Source organism: Apteryx mantelli, chromosome 4, assembly GCF_036417845.1.
Source record: "Apteryx mantelli isolate bAptMan1 chromosome 4, bAptMan1.hap1, whole genome shotgun sequence".
NCBI classification, from domain to species: Eukaryota; Metazoa; Chordata; class Aves; order Apterygiformes; family Apterygidae; genus Apteryx; species Apteryx mantelli.
In genome coordinates, this window is record NC_089981.1 from 79,919,236 (window position 1) to 79,934,756 (window position 15,521).

Sequence of the window (15,521 nt, forward strand, 5' to 3'; positions counted from 1 at the left end):
GGGCAAACTCCAAGACACAGATCTGTGAAGCGTCTTTGCAGGGTGTTGCTGGCAAAACTCTAACTGCACTTTCTCCAGAGGTACTGGCATCTCAGCATTTTCTCCAGTGAGAAGGACCCACCAAGGCTGTGGAGTCAATTTAGACCAAAGCGCAGGAGGGGACTGATAAGACAAGGTCATAATCTACCTCAGTGAAGAAGCAACTCCTGGGAACAAGGTGGACGGTTCTGGCAGGAACACGAGGCTGGGGATCTGTTTCTACAGCAGCACTTGCACGCTGTGCTTATTGCATGCTAATGGTGGCCTGCCAACATGGCAAAATTTCCTATAGCGGAGGGAAGTGTGGAGGTGAACCTTCTGGGGAAAGACATCCAGAAACTTGAAACTACTTACAGGAGATGGAAGTCAATGAAGTCAATGTCTAAGGACTCCACACTTTTATTGAAGCCCACAGAAATCCCTCTCTCGTCCACAACAGGAGCAAGATTTGGTCCTAAACAGGGAGGGAAGAGGAACAGAAAAGTGGATTTTAGAGAGAAGAACAGCACATCACAACCTCACAGTACAGAAGCTGTGAGACTTCCCCTGTTCATTCAGAGTGCCTCTCTATCCAGACAAAAGGGATCCTGCAAATCTTGCAAATTAATAACTGTTCAGTAGCTATTTTTTTTTTCATAATTCAGGTATAACTGGAAATAGAGTTCACATCTCTGTGCTAGTTAGGGTCATTAATTACTTCTATTACAGGGACAGCATGGATATTACTGAAAGCAAAATCTGGGTCTGTGCAGGCTTGAACTGTCTAGTTAGCATCTACACAGAGTCCAGACTCTCGTGACGGGAGCCTTTTCTGGAAGGTGGGATGAGCAGCAGGTAGCAGAGGGAAACCCTATATTAGTTGTTGGGGCCAGTTCCCTGGACACCATTCTCATTCTCCCAGCCACAACTCATTTTCATTTCCAGGCAGAGCCTGGTCTATACCTCATGTCTGGAATGTGGTTGTCAAAGAGGGCATTTTTCCTTCCTCTGGCATGGCCCAGAACGGACGTGTAATTTCGTGTGTCTGCTCAGCCTTGACATGTAGGTGAGGTTGTCACTTGTAATCTAGGGAGGAGACATTTCACAGTGAAAGCAGATGAAATGGAGCCTTAAATTTCTTGCAGACTTTAATGTGTCAGAGCTGAGAGCTGTTGCGAAGTGCATGGTGAGTTCTTCTAGACGCTGCTTGGCTCTCACTGAACACATTGCCTGTTGCACAGTGTTAAAGGAATGTGGCATGTTGTAATGTTGGAATGGTGGTTTTTCCCTTGTGCCTCTAATCAGCAGAGTATGAGGAAGAGGAGGAGAGAGATACTCAAAAACCATGCAAAAATGGCTCAGATTTCTATGATACACACATCTGGAAGCAATTGCTACATTAATTAGTATATTGATTTTCTCCTCTTCTGGCTACTGTCCCACTTAACTATTTGTTCAGCTTGATTTGTGTTATCTATTGCCATGGAGAGGCTTGGCTTTAAAGCTGTTTCTTGACGGTTTAGAAAATGAGAAATAGATGGAAGGGGTTCTGCCATCACTCACTGGGTTATTATGTGCTTGTAATGAATGACTGTCCCTAGAGGATGGACACAACATTCGTTCCTATGCAAAAGAAATGAAATCACTCGCATTTTGTTGGCTGAGCTGACTCTTCAGTTTATCTGGAGAAGTTCTGTCTACGGGTCAAAGGCGAATGTGATCGAGGAACAAGGGTGTATCACACTGTTCAGATAGCAGCGCTTTACAAGCAACAGCTGCTAATGTCCACCAAGGCGACTGCATGGACTGTCTTGCCAGGCACACTGGCTATGGACTCCCACGGAGCCATGGCTTTCACATGACCTACAGACCTGAAAAGCATCTGAGCCAGTCCTGCTTGGGAGCTTTATTTGCCACCTCTTAATTTGATCCTTCTTACAAACTTTCTTGCAGGCTTTAAACAATGTAGCCCATGCTTTCCTGCCTCACTTCTCCTTTAAAATGTTGTCTACATCTCCTGCCATTTCTTTTTGATCAGTTCTTATTTCGTCCCTGCTGTGGTTTTTATATTTAAAAGACAATTGCTATAAAAGATCTCACAATGCAACTTTTCATTCACTGTACAATACCATGCGTATGACAGGTTGTAAGGCATCTCGCTCATGCTAAACTGTGGATTACCCACTACTGTTACTTAATGCATATGTAATGAAGAAAAAAAGCGGGAATGAATAATGGTTACAGCTGATTTGACCTTACTTCATACAATGTGAGGCCATTTCTGGCAATCGTGATCTCATTGTAGCTTTAATGACCTCATCTAATTATTGCTAACTCAAAGACCTTTAGTGCTTTAATGTGAGTCAGAGAACGCACACCAGCAAACTAATGAACTCATCACATTGCGCTAGTCTTTAACCAGAAACAGAGATTCATTTGGAAAATTAGAAAAAAAAATACATTAGGGAGAGGAACCTTGAGATTATTTCACATTTATTTCCCCGACTTGAAAGAGGAAATGATAATGACATTGCTGGAGAAAAAAAGAAGTAGATGAAAGTAATATTATTGATTGCTGTAAACTGTTCAGTTGAGTGAAATGGATAGAGAAGGAATGTGCTGCAATTCTGGAAAGAAGCACGGAAAAGCACGTTGGTTGTATTTATTTTTGACAGGTACAGCTCATCTAGATTAACCTCTGAGCATAGGAAAGTAAATAATAGGAGAATCACCCAATTTAGGACCACAATGCCTACTGAAGCACCCATCTGAACATTAAGGCAAAGTAAAGAGTATGTTAATTTCTCCACATGAAAGATGTAAAATATTAGGCTATCTATCAAAAGCTTTTATTTTAGCGTTCTGTCTCATTAAAGCTGAGTCTGTTAATGGACGAGCTTTGCTCCATTCTGTTAAAGAATTAGAGATTTGTCTTTCCCACCTGCAGGTAGAATAGGTTATTATAATCCATTAAACTCCCCAAATCAATGTTTTGCCCCAAAATATAAAAGCAGAACATCGATATCGTAACATGGTGAACTTTAACAGCGTGGCACTCGCTGCATATTAATCAGCCTTCAAAGAGGGCCTGAAAATGTCATGAGAATGAGGTGCCTTATGAAATTTCGATTCCTTTTTGTTTCTAACCAGGCAAGGAAAATTTAGAGGACAGACATTTGTACAACATGATACTACTTCTGTTTCCACTTTGTGGGGAGTTGGACAGGGGGATATCTGGGGAATAAAATCTCTCTCACATGGAAAACAGTACCGTTGCATTAGCTATGTTTTTTTGGATCTTCTTCTGCGTTTCAGGTAAAAGTGTTTTTGTCATTCAGTTAGAAAACCTCCAGTGGAGCAGTTTTGAATGGGAAATTCTAATTCCTTCTGCACCTAAATGTTTTGCAGAGCAGTTCAGTTTAGAAAATGCAGCCAAACACAGGCAGCCAGGTTTCCTGCCAGCTTGCTTGGCTGACTGCTCAACACCCACATGCTGGTGTGGGTCTCCCAGCACAGTAGCTGCTCACCTGGTACTCTCACAAGATGTCGGAAATTGTATCTCTTCTGTACCAGCACACATTTTAAGAAGGCTCCCAGTTTCCTTTTCAGGATTCTCGGATGAGGTTTATGGAGACTGGGGACACTGAACACCCTGAGAATGACAACTCCCAAACTCTTAAGCATGACATCCCCACACTTCCTGCATCCACAACTGGAGTCCAGCATGCCCACCCTAAGTGGGAAAAAAAGCAATTTCCTGCAAATCATAATCCTTTTTTGGAAAATCCTTTTTTTCCTGCACATGTCCAGTTGTTTTTTTTTTCTTAAATACAATACTAATTTTCTTAAATATTTAATATTTTTACTCAGTTCTTGTTACTTTGCAGACCTATTGAGACAAAATAAAAATGACTCATGTTCTTAGTCCTTCACTTCCTAGAGAAGAACAAGAATATAATAAATGTGACAGCAGAATATGGTTAAGATCACAAACTGCTGTAAACAGTTTCTCTGAGAGACATTTTCAGACTTGACCAGTCTTAACCATACTCATCTCATACTGAAGCCAAAGGTCCAACTCACACTGATTTCACCTGGAGCAGAGTTATGAAAGTGGGTTTTGAAAATCTCACCTAACTTCTGCCAAGCACTTGATAATCACTAATTCACCTTCACAGCTCTCCCCCTGAGACAAGCACCCTTGCTTCACAAACAAACACCTCAATGCTGTTTTCCATTCCAAAAGAAGATTTAAGCAGATATTGATGCTAGCTTTCCATTGTTCAGAAGCTTAGTATTGAATTTGTGCTGCTTCCTGTGTTTTGAAGAGGTTGACAGTACAGGGCAGCGCTCCATCACCAGCTGTTCCCCAGGCACAGGTCTTCATTGCTATGTTCGGATGCCACCTCACCGCTTCGCTGAGTGCCACATCGTTCCCTCGGGTGGGTTGCTGCGGATCTGAACTATGGCAATGAATACACACTTGTCATGCAGGAAGGGTGAAATATGATAGAGGGTGAGCATATAACACACTCGGACCACTTTCCTACCCAATCCCTTCTTCAAATTTTGACCTACACCAGTGAGAAAGGGTGCTCTGGGACATAATTTTATTCAGGGCTATATACTCTCATGCCACCAGGTAGGCAGAGGAACGATTCTTCTTCAGTTTTATTAGTGTACTTATCTACCCCAGAATACGTGAACCCAGGACTATTCATGTGCAATCATTGCACTTTTACTGGTGTCAGAATGTTAAAGAGTAGCTATTTATATTTCCTATGCTTACAGGTTCAAGGAGAATATGTCTAAGAGTATCTGTGAAATTTGCCATCATATCCTTATATCCCGCAGAAAGGCACATTGCTGTAGCTCCGCATCAATCCCAAGCACTGTATTGATTTGTATCAATTGAAAATTTGGCCCTTACACTCAATTATACAGAGAGCTATGTCTCCAGCGTATCAGAAAAAGGGAATATTATTGACTTTTCTTCACCAGTGGAGTTTTCACTCCATTTTCCAAAACATATAGGCTTGTGTTTATGAAATGAAGACAATCACTGGCAATACTCCTAGTTTAGTCAGATAATTAAACAAAGAATGAATTGTTTTTGGAATACAATCCCCAAGCAATTTGCAGCTTTAATCATACTAAATTGTCAAAATCTAAAGTTCAGCCTTTGCAAAATACAAAATTACTTCCCTCCTCCACCAAAATTAGAAGTGGTCCTAGCAACAAGAAGGCCCAGCATATAATTTCTGTTGATTGCTTTGGAAAAAAAATGTGAATGATGGAGGAAAATTTCTTTGAGGTGAATTGTTATATTCAAAGTTCAGTGTTTTGTTTATTGAATTTCTTCACAAGGGATTAGCAGGGATGTGGGAAAACAACAACTTGCAGGTGGAATGGGAATTACAGGTTAGTTTCTTTTGCTTTGCTGTTTGCAGAAGTAGTAAAACTGGATGTGATCAAATGATCCATATGGCTGATAGTAAATTCCTCAGTGATTCGCTTCTGCTTGTGTATGCAATACGTCCTACATTCCTCTCCATTTGATTCAGTACTGATTGGAATCGATTTAAAGGCTGCCCCTTTGACTCCATTAAGCAGAATCTGCCCCAGCTGGAGCAACTTTGGTGAAACCAGGCACAGTGTAAGAGATGGTGTGTGTGTAGAGTCGCTGTAATAGAGTACCAGCATGAGCCTGACAGTCTGTGCACCTCTACTGCTCACCTGCAAAATGGGATAATGATGCTTTGCATCCCTTGGGATATTGTGGCCCTTACACTCAATTATATTTAAGGTAACAAGGTCCACGGACAAAGCAGGGAGTTCTTCAAGTAGTTGAAAAATGTTGTTTTTAATGTAGGTTTTCTCTGACTTCAGCTCTCCCCTCCTCTATATCCCATCTTAGAAAGGTTAACAAGTGACAAAAGATCAAAATTAAGCAACAGTTGCTTCCAGAGTTTTGTCTTTAACCAAATACCACGTTCAAAGATGACATGAAGAAGAACATGAGGCCCCCACACTTCAACGCCCTATTGCTATTACCACTGTACAGCAGCATATATATATGTTGCATTAGTGACAATTCTGTTTTAAAAGCAACATAACCACTTTTCAAAAAAATACTGATCCAAATGCTTAAACTGTGTTAGAGCAGAAGAGCTTTTTATTGTTCGGTTTTGGCTTTGCAAAACTCTTGGGCATGTACTATTTCTACAGAATCTTAGGAAAGAAAAGAGTAGGGCAGAGTGGTACTTGGCCTGTGCTGTGATCAAAAGCGGTAATATACAATACCAAAATCTCTCCACTTTTTAAACATAGTCCAGAAGGCTGTGAGTACTCCTGCTCTCCTGCATATGTCAGTTGTGACCCTTAATAGAAGAAGGACCTCAGCATATCAGGTCCTGATATGTAAATCCTCATTTGGTTTGAAAGAATGGCTGGAGACAGAATGCGACTCTTCACTGCCCACTGTGATCTGAGCTTCCCTGCAAAGTATTAACTCCTATGTCAGGGCTACTCTACCACACTATGTTACACAACTTCAGATAACATTGTGAAATGCGGTACAGAATACATATCAGACGTTTAGAAAATTAATCTGTAGAGCTTATATTTTCTATCAGTTAAAAATTAAAAGGGAGCACAATCAGAACAGTGTTTAGGAATTGTATATTCTGCACAGATATCACCACATAGAAAGCTTCACAGATTGAAAACACAGTGTGGTGTCTTTTTATTCCTAATAATTTTGATATACTACTACCATGCAATGCCTTCCAGATGAAAGGAATCGGTAATATCTGGGCAGACAAAAATAAAGTTGTGTGACTGAGGCACTTACAAAAATATGGATTTTTCATCGTGTGCTCATGTATTTATAAGGTGAAACCAGGAGAGAAAGTACAAATCCAAAAACCAAAGAGAGAGAAAAACTATTTGAAATTTAAAATTAATAATTTGCATCTAGGATGAGCAGTGTATGCACACCAAAATACTTTATACTGAAGTTTTTATTGTGTTTTTTTTTGTGGTTACATACACTTTAAGGTAAATGTCTTAGTCTCTGTTAGTCTCTCTTTCTCTCTCTCTCTCTCTCTGTTGCTACACAGTTTGGATGTGGAGCAGGCAGTACGTGCGTACAGCAGGGCAAATTATTAAACTACCTGTATTGGCATAGCACTGTTGAAGGCTTCTGAATATGGCCCGTGGGGCACAAGCCCTTTTTCTACTGAAATCTGCCATTCACTCTGTGGACCACTATGAACATAAAGATATCCTCACCAGAGATTAATTCTACCTTGTTGCAATATCTCACAGACTAGAGAGATCATATTCTTCATTCTCACACGGGCATGTGTTCAGTGCATTTGTGGCAGCGCGGTAGTTAAAATTACTACCCCCCTGTCTTTCAGGTTAGTAGCTCTTTAGGGTAGGGTGGAAACATCCCTACCCACTCTGCCTCCCTGCCTTTGTATTTCTGTTATCTGCGGCAGATCAAAGTCTGCTTTCGTATTCCATTTTGATTGTAACAGGATTCAGGAGTGAGTTCAGACAAAGGATGAGTATTTTTAGGTAAAATATCAAAGTCTGAAGAACAATGGAAAATGTTAACAACTCAACAAGGACACTTTATCTAATAAAAACACAAAGGAAAAAACATGAAAGCAAACAGTAAATATATACAAAATCATAAAAGATACAAGAGGTCATTTAAGGTGGTTCAATCTCTGATATGTAGCATAGGCCACCTGACTCTTCTCCAGGGTTTAGGAAAGCATCCTGTTCTTTGGAGGCTGTAAGATGGGTGACTATGAGCCTTGTTCAGATTTAAAACCAGCCTCAGATCCCTATAACGAAAGTGTTGCCTCTGATTTCAACAGGATTGCTTCTGATTCACGTTGCTGTGAGCAAATGGAACAAATAACACCAGAGGTCTTCACCACTTCCTCTCACATGATTCCTGATCTCGCAGACAGTTGTGACATAATTCATCTTAAGCATAAGCCCTCCACATAAGCTATTTTCATAACTGGAGTTTTGCTTGGAACTAGCTTTTGTCATAGGAGGCAGCTTCATTAATTCTGTAAGGCAAGTGACAGCTAAAGCGCAAAATTTTCACCATCATTGGTGATGTTTACCTAGGTCACTTTTAAAATGTTTGTAGTCTTTCACTTTCTACTGCATATTTAGGATGGTTGTAAGGTAAAGTGATGAAAGAGTAAAAAGATCATATTTTAAAACTGCGTAATCATAAAATTATTTTTAAAGAATAATAAAATACCATATCATTACAAAGCAATAAAAATGTAATAAAATTGAGTTCTTAAGTAGATTTATAAGGTAATTGTGTCTTTTAATGTTCTAATAATTGTACAATTAAAATTACAAAATCACATATAATAATTAAAACACAGTCTCCAGCCATGGCTGTAGCAGAATTTCTCACTGCTCCAGGTTCATTAATGAAGCCTCTATATACAAAAGACTAATATAAACTTAGTGCTCCTTACTTGAATCATGGTGCTTTACTTTGGCCAGACTTAGCTGCTGTGTAAATCGGACTGCTGATTTCTGACTGACAGAGCTTTTTTTTGGGTTGCCAGCTTTGCAGTGAGCCTCACTCAGCTTTCTCAGTATCCTACACTAGCAGCTTGTCCTCTTTTTGCATTAAAAAGCCTGCAGCTGAATTGATCAAACAATGTCTCAGCATCCATGTATGCCCTAAGATAAAAATGTGTCTGAGTTCTGCTGGTGAGCTGGCCACATCCTCTTTTATGTACTGATGGACACATGGCCATGGGAGAGCGATGGACCAGCAAACCGACTCTACTCTGCCCTGTCCCACACTGCCCTCTCTAGCCAGCTCTGCTTTTGCCTTCCAAAAATGTCACAGGGGCAAACACATTAAAGGGCTGCAGGACAATGGGATATACCAGGCTGAATCCCTGAAAGGTGAGTTTGCAAAAACAGATCCTGTTGCATTCTTCTTGAATCTTGCATCGTTTGGGTTTTCTGTTAATAGGGGAATTTTAGCCCGAAGCTAGAAAGGGGAATGTATAAAAATGCAGCTGCAGGCTCTTCCTATCAACTTCAGCCACTGCCTTTGATAGGCAAAAGTATACGTGCAGGCCAGAAAACACATCACATAACACTCAATCCTTTAAGGAATCAGACTAGAAACAGGCAACCCACAAACAGAAGGGTCCAGCTTTCTGAAACTGAAGGGAAAATTTTTAAAAAATCTGCCTGTTCTTGGTTATTTCTTGGACCACTGTGAGACTGATTGATTTTGCCCTTTCCATATTCTGATCATAAACTCTTAATCAAATATATAATCTCCAATATGTGGCTAAATCACATTTTAACTAGCTTAATGCCTGATAATCCAAATCTTTTGTCAGCGTTACATGACGCGGTTCCAGGCATCCTTATATTTAACGAGACACACCATTGCTATTCCAAATAAGTGCTTCCAGAAATATATCAGGCTTTATAAACCCTAACAGGATGCCTAACATAAACCTCCAGCTACAGAAATCTAAAGCATTGCAGGATATAGAGGGCAACAGGAGCTTTTAAATTTAAATGACCAATTTTTTCAATGAATCAATTTTACCAAGATAAGAAAGCACAGATGAAAGCAGCTTTAGGGTCTATTTAAGGCTGTAAAAACCTATTTGTTCACACCTTCTTGCAGCACCTCTCTAATATTTCATCTACATCCATTTCTATAGCTTTCCAAAGTGTAGGTGTCACCTATTAAAGGGAGAAAAAAAAGTATGTTAAAGGAAGTGCAGTGGGGTGAGTTATATCTACAAAAGCCAAGAATTTTAGAGGTTGAAAACTCATGATAACATTCTTCCAGATGGGGCCTGACTTTGCTTAGAGATATCAGGTCTGAAGTGGGGTCTGATGAAGATGAATAAAACAGTTATATGTTAGACGGGGACAGGGACAGGCTGACAGGCAGAAGGTGGCTCATTTGATGATACCTCAAAAGTGAAAACCCAATGAATTGGAAGGAAGGATGGGTGGGAATTCACTGTAATTTCTGCAACCTTTTTTTCTTCAGTGCAATATTAATTTTTAGAATGGTGTCTCATAAACTGCGGAGTATTTATGGACAAAAAAACTAGAGATTATTGCTGTGGGAAGGCAGGCCAAGGAGAACCAGCCCTGAGGATGCCTAGCAGATGGAAAAGGGGCAGTGAGGAAGCCAGCATGATTACATGCTCCTGAGAAGTTGCAGCTCTCTTGGTCAACCTTAGAAATCAGTGGCAGGGACACTGGGTGCTGTGGGAGACTTCCACAGATCCAGTGCAGTGTGCAAGAACTGCCTCTTTTTGCTTGCTTTGTACCTTGCTCCTACCAACTTCCTCTGGTCCTCCTGATTTATTGTACTGCAAGAGACAATGAACAGCCAATCTCTAACCCCTCTTCCCACTCAAGTCACAGTATGCTATACCCAAGTCTATATAATGCTATACTCAAGTCACCTATGCTATACCCTTCACAAGTTTTCTCTGTTACAGTCTGAAGAGTCCTGGTCACTTGTGTGAAAGCCATTCACAACTTTGATCACATATATGGACAATTTCAGGCTCATGTCTGACTAATACTAATACATCTGATTGGTAATTAAGTTACTGGTGCTGAGCATCTCCTGGGGACGTAAATGAAAGGAATGAGAAATCTCAGGGAAGAAACATCTCAGTCAAAGTGGTATTTGCAGTATGACGAAGGTTGGCATCACAGCAAGATGTCCAAATCTACACATGGAGCAGGGAAGAGAACACCATCCATGCATAGTTGTACCCTTGTATTGTGCCACCTTTACCTACTGCACAAAGGCAGAAAGCAAAGGGCTGTTGGAACCTTGCATTGTTAAATCATATTTATTGTCTGTTGTTTTTATTCACCCCTCCAAAGTCTCCTGAGTTGAGAGATATGGGAAAGAATTGTCTTAGAAATGATATTAGATTGAATTCTTCAGCTCAGATGTATTCTTTCATCTAATCAGGCAGCTTTATTTCAGAAAATACTTGGGGCTACAAAAGATACAGCCTTTTATGATTACAGAATCTGCCTCTAATCTCCCAATCAGCCTTTCATTACCTCACGTTAAAAATGAGCAGAAATCCCATAGCAGGAAAGAAATCCAACTGCAGTTCTGTCTGCATTTGTTCTCTTGTTGAACTGTGAAAGTGGGAGATAGAGATTCAATCTGGAGATATGCAAACATGGAGCTTTTGTCCTTGCTATGCTCACAGTGACGGCTGCACTGATTCTGCAGGCAGCGGAGACATATAAAGCAAAACTGGAACAGAAGTTAGACCAAGCAGTATGGTCAAGGAGCTACTGCACTGAACGGGGAACTGGCATACCTACGTTCTATTTCCAGCTCTGCCGTGGACCTCCTCTCTGGCTTTGGGCAGGACACCTCGCCTCTACATGCCTGATTTTCCCTGCTGACTACATTGCATTCTCACTATCTGCTTTGTGCAGTACTTCTGCCCTTGAACTTCAGCTTCAGTCATGGTTTTCAGCTACCATCACACATAGGAGTAAATAATATTAAAAGGTAACATTTCAGAATCTCAGCTCAGGCTTAACATCGTGTGTGTGTGTGTGTGTGTGTGTGTGTGTGTATTTTTATTAGTTCTTTGAGCCCAGCATACACTTATTTCATAGGGAAAGCGTATATTCTCTATGGAATAAAGCCTATTGGTGGGAATAGGATGAAATAATATTTGCTGCTTTGGAAGCATAGGGCCAAGGCATAGCTGTTTTTTCAAAACATCTGACAGAACATAAAATCTCCAAATATGTTTAGAGAATTAGATTGCTCAGAAACAGACCAAAAAATACCTGCTGTTTGTAGCATGTGGGCCAAACGCCAGAAGGGAAATAGACCCGGCCATGAATGTTACCAAGAGATATTTCATATCACCTCAGCTCCAGCATAAACCCTCTTGCCTCCGAGCCACTGTGACTCTGCTGAGCAGCTGGCAACCATTTCATTCTCTGTAATAACTCACCAGTGAAGCAAAGCTAACAACTCCCATACACAAGTTTTGGGATCTTGACTGCTAAGGACCTTGGTCGTAAACAGTCCAGCTGATGTCGATGGCAGCGGGGTGCTTGAATACTCAAGGGTCATGCTCATATACTTCATGTCACTCTGAGGTACAGCAGTGAAGGGGTCTCCTCAAGGCAAGGAGTGGCAGAGAGTGGCCAGTGGCTCCCTGTCTCACCTGCCCACCCTCTCTCTGCTCCTGCACAGGACACCTCTATACAGCTTGCTATTAAAATTAAGGGTGGTCAGCATAAGCCAAAGTCACCAATACTCTTTAAATCTGAGTCCCTTTTCAGATGGGAATAGTGAAGGATATCAAGGATAGGGGATGCAGGTAGACACTCTTTAGTCCAATAAAGAAAAAAGAGAGATTTCAGTTGTCCTAACAGGATAGACCAAACAGAATCCAGAACTATGATTAAGTACAGAAGTTTGATTAAAGGAACAAACTCTGAACATAGGCAGAAATTTCTCACAGAGGATTTGTTTTTGTTCCTGTGAAATAAACTATATTAATATTGATAGAAAGGAGAAAACCAGAGGTTTATACTTTAAAAGAGCCTTAAAGTAATACAGTTAAATTTATGCCTTATGACATCTTTTTTTAACCCCATCCTCCTGTGCCATGAACAGCAACAGAAAGACCCAGGTGGGACTGGCCAGGACTTTCTGTTCATTCACAAGAAAAAAGAAATCAGCAAATGCTCATTTCTCATAAATTGTAATTTTTCCAGTCAATATCTTACTGCAAGTCTAATCATCTTGAATACATACACAGGAGGCATTTCCAGCTCAGCCAATATGATTAAGTAATAATGCTAGGCATAAGAAGTTGTATAGTGCTCCCTATCCACTAAGGATATTGGAATACAATTAATTCTCATTCTCAGGAAATATATATTTTTATATATGTACATATATATTTCCCAAGAATGAGAAGCAACATTGTATTATATTCTAGTTACTAGAGTCTTTCTCCTTAATTGAGAAAAATGTTAGAAAATAAGCTGATGCCAGCCTGCCCCCATGGCTACTGTTTTATTTAGACGGGGGAGTAGTTTATTTTAATTTGTATTATTTAATGCACAGTGGGAGGTTAGAAGAGACTACTCCATTCTTCAAAGAAATAAATGGCATGCAGCGGAAGAAAATGTTTCTATGACTGCTTTAAATCCCTTGGGAAACGATGAATTGAAAGGTACTATCGTCCGAGCGTTGATATAGATTACCAACAAAGAGCTGGCTCCGGTAGGTCACCAATTACATCAAGGCAACAGAAATGGCTATTTAAGTCTCAGTCACAACTTCACAGCATGAGCCATCTCACTGTTGTTTATTTACTCTAATATAGTTCTCAATCAAATACCTTTTACTTGTTATATAGCTATTCATATGACTCTCCTGCATAGTATTCTGCTGAATGGTCTGGAAAGACCTAACAAATAACTACAGGTCAGTCATGTACTTCTGCCCTGGGGATCATGATTTAAAAGATCAGTATCACATATTGGTCTTTCTGCATGGACTGTAATTTTAAAAGTAGATGACATAACAATGCATGAAATGAGTTTTTAAAATGGAATGAAAAATCATTTTCCAATACTCTTTAAACTGCCTTTGTTAACTCACACACTCATGAACTTTAATGGCGCAGTGCTAAGGGGAATATTCCTAGCTGATGCAAATCATTACATCTTATATTTTCTTCAACAATGTTTATACCAGCAGAGGATCTGGCTCAGCCATTGCAGCTACAATATGTTTCCCTTAAATATTTCCCCTCATTGCTTCCCTCCTTATTAGCACTGAAATGTCATTGATTGAAGCAGGTTAAGGATATCAGAAGCCCTCATCTGACATGGTTTAATTCCATGCAAGTCGCAGTCTTCTTGGCAATATTTTTGATTTTCAATGTGCACATTGGCTTTTATGTGAGCTGGATACCATGCACTCGACTCCTTGTCACTTCCAGCTCAGGAAATGAAACAAATTAGCATTATTGGATTTCTGTGGCACTTTACATCTCTGCTAGATCAGCTAAAGTCAAAATGGCAAAGACAGCATCCTCTTGAATGAGGCGACTTCTCACTCACATATGTGCTTGGGCCCCAAGTGCATGCAAAAATATAAGTCTGTAGACATGCTCTCTCTTGCATGGAGCAATTGTTGCACTGAACAGTCCCTGAGTAAGGGACCATCCAAGATCATTTAGTGGGGAAGTGGGGTTTAGTCGTATTTACCATGCCAATGAACTCCACAGCTGCATTTTGTTGGTTTATTTATCATATTTTTAGTCACCTTGCAAACTGACTGGCCACCAAATAAAACTGGACCAGAGGCACATGCTTCATCCTACATGCCAAAATGTGCTGCATAGTCTGTATGCCAAAAGGTGAGCAGGTCTATCCGTCCAGGCCTGGAGGCAGTTATTCCAGAAAGGCAGCATCAGCCACATGGATGCGGGGCCTTTTCCAGCGGTTCTGCCTAGGTCAGGGAAGGGGGCCTAAGGATTTTCAAACATCTGCTGTACAAAGCTATCATTACAGAAAAACTACATTATACAGAAGTTCCGGTTAACAGTACTTAATACTTCTAGTACTATTGAAGGAGTTTCTTTTTATGACTCACTAGGTTTGTTGTGGGGAGGAATCTCTCTGCTTAATTTGCATTGATTTTAAGCAGTGCTTTCTTTTTCACCAAGATTTAAAGTTGTCGTTATTTGTCACATGACAAAAGCTTACGATTCACTCCAGCAAATCCAATGTTTTGGGCTCCCCTGGCCTGGTGCAAGGATAGTTCTCTCAGTCAAAGACTCGCAGTGGGGTCATTTGACCTCCTGACAATGCCCTTCTTGATCAGAGTGGCACAAAATTAGGCCCTTGACTCTTCCCTTCATCACTAGAGCCCTAGCTGAAGCCCCAGAGCACGCCACAGTGGTGAAGGCTCGTCTGTTTTATCATCTTTCTACAGGTTTTAGATGCCTGTCTTTAGGCTATCACAAGTAGCACTAGCCAAAACAGCAAACACTAGGCTCGAGAAAAAGGCATGCGGTGAATGGGACAGATTCATTTACTTCATTACCCGGAGGAGGCCAATATCCCCTGTAGGAAATTTCTATACCAGCCTGACCCTGTTGTGCTGACATCTGTGTAGATACCCCTCAGCTAACAGTAAATCTAAAACAGAGGAGCCCTAGCGTCAGTCACTTGGGTTGTATTGATGCTATTACTTAGGGGTATCCTTGTGTCTGCACTGCAGGCCAGGCTCGCCTGCCCTCTGTGTTGGGAATGCACAAGGTTAGCTCCAGGTGTACCTGCAGACCTGCTTGCTTGGACCATCTTGGTGCCCACTGTCACTGAGAGCCACTGCCATCCTGCAGCCACTAGCAGATATGGCAGCATGCTCAGTCACTTCT